The sequence below is a fragment of the Macrotis lagotis genome, chromosome 1 (assembly GCF_037893015.1).
Source record: "Macrotis lagotis isolate mMagLag1 chromosome 1, bilby.v1.9.chrom.fasta, whole genome shotgun sequence".
Classification (NCBI taxonomy): Eukaryota; Metazoa; Chordata; class Mammalia; order Peramelemorphia; family Peramelidae; genus Macrotis; species Macrotis lagotis.
In genome coordinates this window covers 76,564,318-76,577,942 of record NC_133658.1, presented here as the reverse complement: position 1 = coordinate 76,577,942, position 13,625 = coordinate 76,564,318, and the positions used below count along the sequence as shown (strand labels likewise).

Genomic DNA, 13,625 nt, shown 5'->3' with positions numbered 1-13,625 from the left:
AACAAGAATGTTGTAGCAATGTGAAAATCAATCAATCAATCTATCAATCAATCAATCAATCATTAAAAAAGATATCCAACAAGAAGCTGGATATGTCCAAATGGAGGTCAGGAAGGAAGTTGAAACTGAGCAAATGATGTAATAATAATCACAGAGAAAAGAATTAAATTCATGGAATTTTCATTCAACAACAAAATATTCTTTTCCTTGTTAAATAACTGCTTATTGGAAAAAGTGGGCTGAGGTGGGGTCACTAGTTCACTAGAGAACAACAACACCATGCAGTGATGGGAGAGGTCAGCACAAAACTCTGGGGTCTCAGAACTCTTCCTGGATTTTAAGGGATGGTGCCTGGAGTGTTAGGGCATACCCAGGTGGGAAGGCCTTAATTTTGTAGTCATGGTTAGAGTCAAAGAGTGACTCTCTGGCTTCAGCTCCTGGCTTTCCACTTGGTCTATATTTGCCTTGGGCAGCTTCACTGTTAGCCATGTCCAGTTTGATATATTCCTCTTGGTCAGCCTTGACATTTTCCTTTTTTTCCAGCCCAGGTCTTGAGAGCAGAGCTCTGCAGGGTTTGGCCATAAGAAAAGCTTAGGACTCAGGGCTTATGGAAGTTTCAGGTATTGATGGTATTGAGGTTGATGGAGGCATCCTCCTCACACTGCCCCCCAGAAAGAAAGGTGACACCAATGAATACAAGAGGCACAGTATGGTGAAGGGCAGTTAGAGTTGCCATTGCAATCTCCTCATGTGAGTATTTCTGGGTACAGGCTTGTCCAGGGGTGACCATATTAGTTTTCAACACGGTCCCTGCCAAATAGACATGGTGGTCACTCAGGACCTTCTCAATGACATATGGACAAGTTTTCAGATCATGTTCTCCATCAGGGAGGATCTCTGGCCTCACAATAGGTACATTGCCGTTCTGCTGACAAATGCTGGTTTGTCGGGTCAGCATATTGACATTCTCCATTATGACAAGTGAGTAAGGTGTATTCTCCCCTATCTTCAGTATACAATGCCACTTGGCAAAGTCAGCTCCATCTTTCTTATAATGGGCACAGCACTCATTCAGCCCATCCAGAACTTGGGTGGTAGTCTCTCCACTGGTTCCTGCCAGGGACATGACACCTTTATCCACCTTGATGCCCACAATGCCACCCTTTGCCTTTATGATTTTGGGGAAAGGATGACCATCATCAGCTTTCTTGTACAGTGTCTCATGGAAGAAGATAACAACTCCAATACAGGAGTCCACTTGGTTGTCTGCTGTCAAAAGTAACTGCCTATAGAGGCAATGTTTTTCCTCTGTGTTCTCAGTTCCAATGGATTGTAGCTACTTTGCTATGCTACCTGCTGCCAAGATTCCTTTGCCTGGAGCAACAATTTTGTGAGTTATCTCAGATAGTTCTTTCTTTTGCTCTGGCATCAGTGCTGGATATTGGCCAGGCACGTTTTCCTTGAATGTGCTGCTTGTTTCCTGGCCTCTAGGGATAGGTAGAAGGCCTCAATGATAGATTGGCTGGAAGCACACTATTTATAGTGGGGAGCTGAACTTCTGAACAAAATAGTTTATATAAGAAAAAGAAAGGAGACCAGGGAGTTAAATTTCATCACTCCTGACTACTTAATTCATGTTTGTAGTCAAAATATATTTAAAATATTATTTTCAGGGGGTGGGGGGCTAGGTGGCACAGTGTATAGAGCACTGGCCCTGGAATCAGGAGTACCTGAGTTCAAATCTGACCTCAGACCCTCAATAATTACCTAGCTGTGTGAACTTGGGCAAGCCACTTAACCCCATTTGCCTTGCAAAAACCTAAAATAAAAAAAAATAAAGTAAAATGTTATTTTCATTTCTTTCAGCAGTTTTTGAATGAACTGAAAACATTAAGACTATTCTCAGAAAGACAATCAGAAATCTGAATGGCTTTTAATCCATGTCAGTTGAATCCATAGAGAAACTAGTGTAATTGAACCTAGAGATGAGGAGACTGAGGCTGAAATGATAACCAATCATCAAATATTTGAAGGGATATTATATGGAAAAATATCAAACTTGTTTTGTTTTGTCCTGACATATAGAATTAGGAAAAATGGAAGTCAGCTACAAACAAAAAAGAATCACTCAAGTTTGGTGTCAGGGAAATGAAAACAAAGCAAACAAAAACTGTCTTAAAATCAGATTAGTATAAAATGAAATATATTTTTTTAAAGATCATTGTATATTCTAGCTCAACAGCTAAATTTTAGGCATAGAATGTATGATGGCATATTATGTTGGCCACAGTAGGACTTTGTTCTGAATGTTCCTTGGCTGAAATATCTTGTTAGGTTCATTCTAGTGCAGAAAATATGGAACTTGAGGATCTGGAAAATTATGTGAATAATGTGCTTCTCACCTGGGTCATCTTCTGTGGACATCCACATTGAATAGATTTCATGCAATCAACAACAATAAAGCATTTTATAGAATGAATATAGAACCATTTTCCTTCAACTGTAAATGAATCAAACACTTTTACTTTATCTGTAATGAAATGAATGCAAAAATATGATTGGTAATCGCACTGGTATATATTCACATAAACAATATCTAGTAAATTTTAAGATTGAAAAGTAAATAAAAAAGAAAGGAAATTCAGAACTCACCTGTGAAAAAATTATTATACTTTTTGCTTCCATAGAATGAGATCCTATATTTTATATAAAAATATAGAATTTTGAAAGTAAGCACACAATATAAAAGTTGCTGTGAAACACATGATTAAAATATTTTGACATTTGAGGACTCTCAGACGTCTGTAAAGGGACACAATAATATTAATATGAAAACACTTGTAAAAGAAGGTAGAAGCTATTAAGCCATTGTACTAGAATATAACAATTCAGGCTTAATGAAACATTTAAAATATGCTACTGCTGATATTGCTCATTCAAATATGCTATTACTGATATTGTTTCATTAGGTATACAATTTCTTGCACAGTATTTTCATGCCTAAGTGACCTCTAAATTGGTCTATTCCAAATCACTCCTAATGGCCTCACAATAATATATTCCTCTCAAGCTTTCACTAGAATCAAATGTTGCAGGAAAAAATCCAAACATTTTAGAAGCTAAGAAACCTAAGCTTCAAAAATGTTCAGTTATGTGCATCCAAAAAATGTATAAAGATTGTGATCATTTAAAATTGTCTTCAGTATGATACATTCTTCTCTTGCATAGCAGAGAACATAGGTAAAGATGGTGATAGTTCTTTATCTCTGGTAGAAGTACAAGTTTTGCTTTTCTAAAATCATTATTTTTCTAAATTGAAAGCAAAGTGAGTTTTATCACTGACTTGAAACTGCTCTTCAAAATAAATTATTTTAATTTATTTCATTTTGTTTATCCAATTATATATTATGAAAAATTTTCAACATTTATCCACTTGAATATTTATAAGTTAGGACATTTTTCTACCACCCTCCCTTCCTATCCCTTCTCCCTTCAGTGGTGAACAGTCTGGTAAAAGTTGTCTATTTACATTTGTATTTTCCATGCTTACATATTAGTCATCTTGTATATGTGGATTTAGGACTAAGGAAAAAGAAAGAAACCCATGGGATAGGAAGGAAAAATCTAAGAGAAGTTTTAAAAAAGTGAACATAGTATCCCATTCAGTTTCTTTCCCCCACCCCTGGATTTGGAAAGCATTAGGCATAAGAGTTCTCACAGAATTGTCCTAGAACTCTGAACTGCTTGCAGTTGATCAATTCATAATGTTATTATTATTGTGTGCAGTGTTCTCTTTATTCTGCTCCTTTCACTCAACAACAGTCCATGCAACTTTTCCATCCTTGTCAAAAGTCCAACAATTCATGTTTTTTAATAGAACAATAGTACTTCATAATATTCATATTAAAATAACTTGTTCAGTTATTCCCTAATTGATGGGCATTCCCTCAATTCTTACCATGACGAAAAGAGCTGAAATAAATATGTTTGAATATGAGGGAATTTTCTCACATTTTGAGAATAATTGTCATTATTCTTTTGATATTTAGACCTTTTATTGATATTGCTGGATCAAAGGATATGATCAATTTTCTCCAGAATTGTTGGATGAGTTCACTATTCTACTAAAAACATCAATGCCCCAATCCTCTCAGAACTTCTCCAACACTGATCATTTTCACTTTTTGTTATCTTAGTCAATCTGATATGTGTGAGATGGTATCCCATAGTTGTCTTCATTTACATTTCATTAATCAACAATGATTTGGAGTATTTTTTCATACCATTATATATAGTATTAATTTCTTTATTTGAAAACAGCATGTTTGTATTCTTTGATTTTTTATCTATAGAGGGATGACTTACAAATTTCATTCAGTTCTCTATATATTTTAGGAATGAGAGCCACCAGCTATGAAAATTGATTCCCAGATTTGTTTTCCTTCTAATGGTAGAATCATTGGTTTTATTTCTGCAAAAACTTCAATTTAAAATCGGCAAAATTGGGGTGGCTAGGTGGCGCAGTGGATAGAGCACTGGCCTTGGAGTCAGGAGTACCTAAGTTCAAATCTGACCTCAGACACTTAATACTTACCTAGCTGTGTGGCCTTGGGCAAGCCACTTAACCCCATTTGCCTGGAAAAAAACATAAAAAATAGTCAAAATTATCCATTTTGCAATATATAATAACCATTTTTTGTCACAAATGTCTCCCCTTTACATAGATCTGAAGGATGGAGTAGTTGGTACTCTATTAATTGGTCTAAGGCATTGTCCATTATTTCTAAATCCTGGTATAGGATGTAATATGTGTGTCTATGCCTAGTTTTTTCCCCATATTATTTTCTAGTTTTCCTAACAAGTTTTGTTGAATAGTGCATTTTTATCTGAGAAATTAATCTCTTTGGGTTTGTCAAATAACAGATTACAAAAGTCATTTACTACTGTTTCTTGGATACCTATTCTAACCTATTATTAGTCTGTTATTATACTTCTTAATCAGTACCAGGCAGTTTTGATGATTGCCCACTTTACAGTATAGTCTTAGACCTGGCACATCTAGGTTACCTTACTTTGCATTTTTTTCACCAATTATCTTGATAGTCTTGACCTTTTGTTGCTCCAGCTGAATTAGGTTATCATTTGTTCTAGTTCTGTAAAATAGATTATTGATAGTTTGATTGGTGCTGAATAAGCAATTTGGGTACAATTGTCATTTTATTATATTAGCTCAACCTAACTATGAGCAATTGACTTTTTTTGCAGTTGTTTAGATCTGGCTTTTTTCAGTTTCTGGATTTATCTTGGGAGGTAGATTCCCAAGTATTTTATATTTTCTACACGACTTTAAATGAAACTTTCTTTTTTTCTCTTACATTTCATATATAGAAATGAGGATGTTTTATATGGGTTTATTTTATATCTTCTACTGTGGAAGATATTTCTTGTTTCAAGTAGTTTTAATGAATTTACTAGAGATCTCTGACTATTATCTATAAAGAGTGAAAGCAAAATAAATTTTTTTATAAAGGTAGTTATGATTCATATATTATCTAGTGCTTACAAATTTCTGAATTGTGGTTAACATTGAAAATTTTCATTTGATTTTTAGTATAAGTTTAGATGTTGGCATAAAAATAATGGAAAAATAGAAGCAGAAGCAGATATTTAGACTTGGGAAGGACTTAATCAAGACTTCTTATTTTAAAGATGAAAGTATTAAGGGTTAGAGAGTTTAAAGAAATATTTGTACTCTGGCATTCTAAGTCCAAAGATGGTACAATCTCTACTAATTTGCATGACATTTTCTTACTCTATTGCTAGTTACATTTGACTCAAAAGAATTTATCTAATAATTTTGTAATGTGGGCTCCATTAGGAAAGATTGTACACATATTATCTGATTTATTTCAATTTGAAACATTCCAAAACTTAGTGTGCCTACTTTCAGTCATGATTGTCTAAAGTATTGTTGCTAACTCTGAATTAAAAGGACTTCTAATTGATTGGGAGGTTGAAAGAATACATGATCCAGTGCAAGTTGTGGGGGGGAAGTATATGCACATAAAAAATTGTCACCAGTCAGTGACTTATTTCTTTCCTTTCCATCTAGAATTGAAGAAATTCAGGATGGAAAAATAAGGCTTCCATATGTCTTCATCTGCTGTTATGTATCTGTCTGTTAGTGAGTTAAGAAACTGATTTAAGTAACTACCATGTGCTAAGCACCAAGCCAAGCGCTAGTCTAAGAAATAATAAAAGGTAGTCTCTAAACTCAAGTAGATCAGTCTAAATTGAGAGACAACATGAAAATACCAATGTAAATACAATGCATACATGAACTTCAAATCTTTCTATATTTTTTATATATTTTATCATTTTCAAATGATTAAATTGAAGCTGAAAGAAATTAAATGATTTGTCCAGAATCTAAAGTAGGTTTCGAATTTCAGTTGTTCTGACTTCTCAAACAATATTCTAGTCAAAATTCTATATATTTGTGTGAATAGAAAGGAGGGGATTTGAATGCACATACCATTATAGCAAATTTAGCTTTGTTTCATTGTATTATTTCGTTCCTCTAAAATAATAAGAAAATACAAAAATTGAAATATGGCCGAAAGAAAGTTTGCAATAGCTAAACTGTCTCAAAAACCTCTTTCTATAGAAAAAAAGAACACAACAAGTACTAAACAGTCAAAGTAAAGAAAAATTCCACATTGAGTCTTTTTATTTCCATACCAGGGCTCTTTAGGAATACATATACAGATCTATAAATATTGAGGTAAGAGTTTTCCTAGAATTAAGGTATTGACTATGGGACAGAAATAGTATCCAAAATGAGGAGAGGTGCACCTCATCACAACAAAATGAAAGGTGAACCCTTTTACTAATAATGTGCATAGGATTAATTGCCATTTGGCAGCTTTGTCAGTCATTACTCAATTCTGGTATGCAGTTTCAGGATATAGAATTGCAATCACAGTCAAAAGTTACAGGCACCCTACATGTAAAAGAAACAAAATGCACAACAGAAGTGACATGATTTTTCTTGAGTCATAATGTTTTGGAAACACAAATACTTACAGGTTCCATGACTGAGCTATGAAAACAAAGAATAAAAAACAATGATGCCCATAAATTATCAGCATTTCTATATAAGAACAACAAAACCCAAGAACAAGAGATAGAATTAGAAAATACATTTAAAGTTAACAATGTATTACATTAAATACTTGGAAATCTACATCACAAGACAGAAACCAGAAACTGGATGAACATAGTTAAAAGGCAGTTCTCACCCAATTAAAGTCAGATTTAAATAATTGGACAAATGTCAAATGCTCATGGTTAGTTCAAGCTAATATAATCAAAGTGACAATTCTAACCAAATTAAATTACTTATCCAGTGACAAACCAATCAAACTACCAAATAAGTATTTTACTGTACCAGAAAAAAATAGTATCAAAATTCATCTGGAGCAGCAGAAGGTCAAAAATAGCAAGGAAACTGATGAAAAAAAAGTAAAATAAGGTGGCTTAGCTCTACAAGATCTACAACTATACTATAAAGTGACAGTCCTCAAAACTGTCTGGAAATAGTTAACAAGTAGAATAATGGATCAGTGGGTTAGGACAGGTTCAAATGAAATCACAATAAATGACTACAGCTATTTACTGTTTAACAAAAACAAAGACATCAATTTCTGGGATAAGAAGCCATTATTTGACAAAAATTGTTGGGAAAACTGGAAAATAGTAAGGCACAAACTAGGCATAGACCCACATCTCACACCCTCTAGCAAAATAAGGACAAAATGGGTACAGGATTTAGACAAAAGGATGAAATCATAGATAAATTAATAGACCAAGAAATACTCTATCAGATCTATGGAAAAGGACAAATTTATGACCAAACAAGAAATATAGTACTTCATATACTGCAAAATTTAACTATATTAAATTAAAAAGTGTTTACACTAATAAAATCAATGCTGCCAAAATAAGAAGGAAAACAAAATTTGGGAAACAATATTCACAACCAGGAATTCTGATAAAGGTCTCATTTCTAAAATGTATAGAGAATTGCATGAAATTTTAAGGTTACAACTCCTTCCCAAATTGCTAAATGGTCAAAGGATATGAACAGAGTTTTCAAATGAAGAAATTAATGCTATATATAAAATCATATGAAAAATGCTACAAATCATTATTGGTTAGAGAAATGCAAATTTAAAAACTCTGAAATATCACCTCATACATATCAGATTGGCTAAAATGAGATAAAGGAGAAATTATCAATGTTGGAGAAATTGTGGGAAAATTGGGATATTCCTACATGGCTGGTATAAATGTGAAATGATCCAAACATTCTGGAGAGCAATATGAAACAATGCCCAAAGAGCAATAAAATTATTCTTTCCTTTGGACCCAGAAAGTAAAATTCCAGTCCAAAATCCAGAAGAAATAAAAAAGTCCCACATGTTCCACAATATTAATAGCAGCTCTTTATATAATAACAAAGAATTAGAAATTGTAGGGATGTCCATGAAATGGGGAATGATTTAAGAAGGTATGGTACATGGATATTATGTAACATTTTGTTCTATAAGAAATCATAAATGGTCAGAATCTAGAGAAGCATGGAATGAGTTACAGGATATGATGCTGAGCAAAGGGAGTCGAACCAGAGAACAAAGTAAAAATTCACAACATTATAAGATGATCAACCTTGATGGAAGCAGATCCTCTCAGCAGTACTGAGAGCTAGAAAAACCATATTGGAATGGCTATGGATAATGCTATCCTTATCCAGAAGAAGAAAAACAAAACAAAACAAAATAACCCTTCAGAATCTGATGAACATTTTATAAAAAAGTATCTCTTATGTATCTCTTTCCCTTAATCCTGATTCCTCATACTGAAAATGACTAATCTATATAGTTTTTTTAATCAAAAATGTGTATGCACAATATTAACCTGACTGTTTGCTGCTGAGGGAAGACTGGTAGGAAGCAAGGATGGAAGGAAATTTTGTAACACACACACACACACACACACACACACACATATGTATATATATATATATGCATATTGAAGAATGCTATTCAGCATTTCATAATATATAATTGTAAAAATTGAATATCATTAAAAAAAACTATAGGCAGAAAAAAAGAATGCTGTCTAGGTAAGTCAATCTCCCCATGTTGAACAAAGGTAAACTATAAAATAACATGCAATAAAAAGAATTTGACTGAATCAACAGAAGGTTTAAGCAATATGCAAAAGTAGAGTCAACAATCCATTATAATTCTCCCAATAATTCCCCTGTCCCCATCTTTAAAATAATTCCTGTAGAAATATTTTTTTTCTGAAAGTAGTAAGAAATCTTAGCATCTTGGCAAAAAAAAAAATCTGTGACAATGGAGTAACAACAAATCTAGGGGCAACTGGCAACATCACTAGCATTGAACCTGCAACATCAATAGCAGAGTATACAGAAAAAGACTGTAGCTATCTCCACCAAGTGTCCCTACATCTACTTTACAAGTTTGTTGGGGATTTATAGCCAAAATGGCAGAGAGGAACCAGGTTACTGTCCTAAGGTCTCCTGACTTTCCCTCAGAACTAATATGAATCAAGGCTCTTAACAGAATCTGGATCCATAAAACAGAAAAAAATGAAAAACTAGAGAACCCCTACCAATAAGGACAGTCTCAGGGGAGTGTGGGTGAGCCAGGGGCAGAGAAAATAGAGTCAATTCATGGGTGGTGGGGTGAGGCCCAGTACTAACCTGAGAACACCTGGGAAAGCTCTGGTTGTGGGAGCAGTTGACAGGAGAGCTCCAGTGAGGCTGGCAAGAGAATTCCAGCCCAGTGTGTGGGAAAGTTCCAGATTAATGGTAGACATCAATCAGGTCAGCTCAACTGGTCTGGAAGACCAGGGCCCCAAGCCAAACAACTGACCTAGAGAATAGATCCAGGAGAGATAATTTAAGAATCATTAGGCTTCCTGAAAATATTGAAGATAAAAAAAGCCTGGTTCTGATACCTCAGGATATAGTGAAGGAAACGGCCTGCTATCATGGAATCATAGGACAAAAGAGTTTTTCACTCCTGAAAAGAATCCCAAAATGAAAATTCCAAAGAATATGTGGGCCAAATTCCAGAACTATCAGAAAAAAGAAAAAATTCTGTTAGCAATCAGAAAGAAACAATTTAGATATCAAGGAGCTACAGTAAGGATTACATAGGACCTGCCTGTATCAGCTTTAAGGGACTAAAGGGCTTGGAATATGATATTCAAAAGAGCAAGGGAGCTTGGAATATATTGAAATATTAGCTATCCCATAAAACTGAAAATTCTCTTCCAGGGGAAAAGATGGACATTTAATGAAATAGGAGATTTCCAACATTTTGTTATGAAAAGACCAGAGTCAAATAGAAAAGTTGGACTTCAAACAGCAGACACAAGAGATATATGAAAAGGAACAAAAAGGGGGAAAGGAAAAACTGCTATCCAACGAGATGTAACTGGCTAAATTCCCATCTGGGAGAGTGATTTCCATAACTCTTGAGAATTTTTAACTCTATTAGAGAGAATATACTTAGCCAGAAGTAATGGACACTATGATTTGTCCGTGATTCTGATAGAATTATTTAAAACAATATCTCCTTAAAAACAGGGGTTAATTAAGAGATGGAAGGATGGAGGAGATTGAATGGACTAAATCACATTACATTAAGAAGTACAAAGGATATTTTGTAATGGAGGGGAATAAGGGAGGAGGTGAGTTGAATCTTGAATTCTATTATTATTTTATTACCCAACCACATGAATCTTACTCTAAGCAGATTTGGCTCAAAAAGGAACTAATACACACACACACACTCAGTTATGTTAAGAAACATATCTTACTTTTCAAGTATTAAAAGAGGAAAGGGGGAGGGGAGGAAAGGAGAAACTAATAGAAGAAAGTGAAGAAAGAAGGGGCAAAGGGAAAGGGGAAAGAAAGGGGAGAGGGGTTGGATATAAGGGGAAAAATAAATTGAAGGAGGTGGTATTCAGAAACAAAATTTTGAGGAATATGCAAAAGGTGAAAAATGAGGGAAAATATAATCAGAGGGAGGATATCATGGAGAGCAATGTTTAGTAATTATAACTTTGAATGTTAATAGGATGAACTCTCCCATAAAATGTAACCAAATACCAGAATGGATTAAAAAAACAGAATCTTATAATATGAAGACTTCAAGAAACTCATTTGAAGCAGACAGATACCTGTAGAGTAAAAGGTAAAAGGTTGGAGAATAATATGTTTTGCTTCAGTTGAAGCAAAAAAAGGAGGGGGTAGCAATCCTTACCTCAGGCAAAGCAGTGGCAAGACTATGTCTTATTTAAAGAAATAAGGAATGAAAATATATAATCCTAAAAGTTACCATAGACAATGAAACAATTTCAATACTAAATATGTATGCATCAAATGGTATAGCCTCCAGATTCTTAGAGGAGTATTTGAATGAGTTACAGGAAGATATATTCAGCAAAATTCTATTGGTGTAAGACCTCAGCTTCCCATGTGCATATTTAGATAAATCTAACAGTAAAATAAACAAGAAGGAAGTTAAAGAGGTAAATAGAATGTTAGAAAACCTAGACATGATAGATCTTTGGAGAAAATTGAATGGGTATGAAAAGGAATATACTTTTTTTCTGAAGTTCATGGCTATTACCCAAAAATTGACTTTGTATTAGGGAATAAAAAACCTTATAATCACATGCAGAAAGGCAGAAATAATGAATGCTTCTTTCATGAACTATACTGTAATAAAAATCAGGTGCAATAATGGGCATGCAGAGATAGACCTAAAACTAATTGGAAACTAAATAACCTCATTTTAAAGAATGAGTAAATCAAACATCAAATTATAGATAGAATTAATGATTTCACCCTCGACAATGACAATAATGAGAGAGCATACTGAAACTTATGGTATACAGCCAAGGCAGTTGTTAGGGGATATATTATATTTATTATATCATTTGGTATCATATCCTATATCATATTATATTAAGCTTACATAAGTAAAATAAAGTAGAAATCAATGAACTAAGCATGAAACTGAAATAAAGAATAAATTAAAGACTGTCAATTAAATACTAAAATATAAATTCTAAAAAAAATAGAGACATTAATACAATTGAAAGCCAAAAAACTACTGAACCTCTTTCTATGAAAAAAATAAAATTGATAAAATTTTGCTCATTTATTTTAAAAAAAGAAAGAAGAAAACCAAATTATTAGTATCATAAATGAAAAATGTGAACTCACCTCCAGTGAGGAGGAAATTAAAGTAATAATTTAGAATAATTTTGCCCAATTGTATGCCAATAAATTTGATAATCTAAGTGAAATGGAAGAAAATTTATAAAACTATAGGTTTCTCAGGTTAAATGAAGAGGAAATTAAATATCTAAATAGCCCTATCTCAGAAAAAGTAATTCAAAAAGCCATCATTTAACTCCCTAAGAAAAAATCTTCAGGGCCCGATGGATGCACAAGTGAATTCTGTCAAACATTTACAGGAAAAAAATGGTCACATTTCTATAGAAACTTTTAGGAAAAATAGGTGAAAACAGAATTCAGCCTAACTACTTCTATGATAAGAATATGGTGCTGACACCTAAACCAGGAAGAGTCAAAGCAGAGAAAGAAAAATATAGACCAATTTCCTGAGTGAATATGCATACAAAAATTTTAAATAAAATCTTAGGTAAGTAAATACAAGAAGTTATTTATTTATTTATTTATTTTTGAATTTTGAAATTTTTTCACCTAACCTCACATCTCTCCATCCACCACCCACAGAAGAAAGTCTGATAGACCTTACATTGCTTCCATATTGTACATTGATTTAAACTGAGTGTGTTGAGAGAGAAATTTTATCATTAAGGTAAAAAAAAATAAAATATAAGATGGCAAAATTACATAAGATTGCATTTGTTCTTTTTTTTCAATTAAATGTAATAGTCTTTGGTCTTTGTTCAAACTACACAATTCTTTCTCTGGATACATATGACCTTTTCTATTGCAGATACATCAAAATTGTCATTGACTGTTCACAGATTGAATGAGCAATTCCATTAAGATTGATCATCAACTCCATATTGCTGTTATGGAGTGCAGTGTTCTTATGGTTCTGTTTATCTCACTCAGCATTAGTTCTTACAAATCCTTCCAGGCTTCTCCAAAATCCCATTCCTTCTTGTTTCTAATGGAACAACAGTATTCCAAACCCAATTGATGGACATTCACTCAATTTCCAATTCTTCACCATCACCAACAGTGCTGCTATGAATATTTTTTGTACAACTGATGTCTTTACCCTTTTTCAAGATCTCTTCAGGGTACAGACTCAGTAGTTGTATCTCTGGACAAAAGAATAGGCACATTTTTATTGCCTTTTACGAATAATTCTAAATTGTTCCCCAGAAAGGTTGGATGTGTTCACAGCTCCACCAACAATGTAATAGTGTCCCAGATTTCCCATGTCCCTTCCAAAATTGATCATTGTCCTGTCTGGTCATACTGTCCAGTCTTAGAGGTATGAGGTAGTATCTCAGAG

At 33.6% G+C, this 13,625-nt stretch overlaps 1 pseudogene; it reads right to left on the bottom strand.

The window, feature by feature from the left end:
- Positions 1–318: 318 nt before the first annotated feature.
- LOC141508436 (fructose-bisphosphate aldolase A pseudogene) lies at positions 319–9,909 on the bottom strand (annotated as a pseudogene).
- Between the last annotated feature and the right edge of the window lie 3,716 nt (positions 9,910–13,625).